The following is a 2,406-nucleotide window of genomic DNA, read 5'->3' as shown; positions in this document are numbered from 1 at the left end:
CGGCACATAACAACAACAACAACAACAAAGATAGTGCAACAGTTAAGTACTCAGCTGCTAACTGAAAGGTTGGCCTTTCTAACCTACCCAGTGTTTCCATGGGAGAAACACCTTGCTATCTATTCTGTAAAAAATTGCAGCGTAGAAAACTCTGTGGGGAAGTTCTACTCAGTCACATGGGGTCACTATGAGTCAGAATTGACTGGACTGCACCCAACAATAACAACAACATTAATTAATAACAATATTAATTAATTAATAACTAATAATGTTAATTAATAATTAACATATATTCCCTTAAGGGCATATATGGCATATTGCTTTTTCCAAGTCAAGAAAGAAAATGTAGAACAAAACAAAAGATTTCACTTATGGGCTATAACCAAGGCCCAAATTGAGTTTGAAGGACTCTATGGGGCTCTGGTGGTGTAGTGGGTAAGGCATTTGGCTGCCAACCAAAAGGTCAGTTGTTGACACCCACAGGCTGCTTCATGGGAGGAAGATGAGCATATCTACTTCTGTAAAGCTTTACAGATTTACAGCCTTGGAAACTCAATAGGGGTCACTATGAGTCAGAATCAACTCATTAGCAGTGGGCTTTTTTTTTGTTTTTTGGAGTCATTTAAAATCCCCTATTGTCCATAACAAGCTTTTCCAGGGTTCAGGTATCTTCTGTGAGTTCAAAGCCTCAAGGTGTAGCTTACATAAGATGCTATCTGAGCTTATTGCATTTCTAGGGCATTAAAATGTATGCCATTCTCAAACTCACTGACTGGATATGTGCAAAACAATTCAGTGAGCTGAGAGTACCATCTCTGAGCTAGGAGTTTCTATTATAATGGAGGAAAGCCCTTACTGGTCAAGTGGACACTGGATTAGAATAGAAGAGGGCTGGAGAAGTTTCCACTCAGGAAACTGGCCCAAACCACTAAACAGAATGGCCTTTGGAAGATGAAAAGAAAGATGAACTACACAGTGAGTGGTAGCATTGCTCAGCGTGGTAAGTAAGGTAGTTAGGAATCAGCTCTGCTACTAGAGTGATATAGTCTCCTGCCTAATCAAGTCCATTCATTTCAAACTAATATAATCTGCTATGTTGTTGTTGTTGTTATGTGCCATCGAGTCGGCCCCGACTCATAGAGACCCCTCCTTGGGTTGCCGAGGCAGTATCACTATGGAAGTAGATTGTCCAGTCTTCCTTCTGAGGAGTGGCTGGTGGGTTTGAACCGCCAGCCTTCTGGTTAGCAGTCAAGTGCCTTAGGCACTATGCTACCAGAGCTCCTATAATCTGCTATATATCAACAAAATACAATAGAAAAATTATCAGAATGGTTTGTTTGAAAACCTTAGGCAAAATAGAGGACCATGGTACCATGAAAAGCACTCTATAACTATTTGATTAATTGTGTTTTACTCTGTTATTAATTTTTAACCATCTAACATGCCCTAGGCAAATGCTGATTAAGACAGAAATACGGATCTAAAGAGAATATAAAATAACTATGATGGTGCACAGGATCATTGAACATCTTCTATCTAAATAATATCTGTAGTAATAATTTCAAAGACCTTTAATTCTAAAATCACTAACAGTTGAAGAATAGATAAGTTTGTTTTATGTATAATTCAAGAAGGGACTTTGTTATGGATAATTGCCTCCAAGTTTCCTATTGAATAAAAAATTGAACCAGAAAGAGTTTAACTACTATAAAAATAAAACTCTTCTAACTTGTTTCTTGTGCTTGTGTTTTAAGTGGCATACACAGCAACTAAATCAAATTGAAGAAAGGTAGTGCAGTAGATACCAGTAAAATCTTTGGCCAAAAATAGTCACTAGAAATACAGTAGCTTGTAAACTAAATACGCTTAAAGTAGCAGAAAACTATGACAACTAATGTATTATATGAGGTTGTATGATTAAATCTAACGGTGTGGATTCAATTATAATTGCAGATGTAAGAGCTGGTATGTTGGCTGACAGACTTGACAAGCTCAACTTGCAAAACAGGGTAACAAAAACTGAGAGCACACCATGAGAAGGATCTCTCTTTGATGACTTGCAGCCCCTGGAAGATAGTTGTTTGGAGATGGACAAGGGGGCTATACAAGCACTAGAACATGATGGGGGTGTGAAAGATTAGATGATTCTTTGCATAGGTAAATAAATGCATAACAAATGCAACATTTCTAAATATCTAACACAAAAATGTTAGTAAGGCTATGCTTTGCAGATTTGTCCTTTACAGGCTGACTTAAGTAGTATAACTCACCACTGTCTCTGCCACTCTGTTGGAATAATTTATGATATTCTGATATAATTACAGACTACAGTTTTTAAAAGAACAACAAACATTTTATTTTGCATATGGATGAGTCACATATTTTTTTATTGTGGCAAATATATAT

Source organism: Orycteropus afer, unplaced genomic scaffold, assembly GCF_000298275.1.
Source record: "Orycteropus afer afer isolate SDZICR_OR568_19922 unplaced genomic scaffold, OryAfe1.0 scaffold00058, whole genome shotgun sequence".
Classification (NCBI taxonomy): Eukaryota; Metazoa; Chordata; class Mammalia; order Tubulidentata; family Orycteropodidae; genus Orycteropus; species Orycteropus afer.
Note: the sequence above shows the minus strand (reverse complement) of the source record.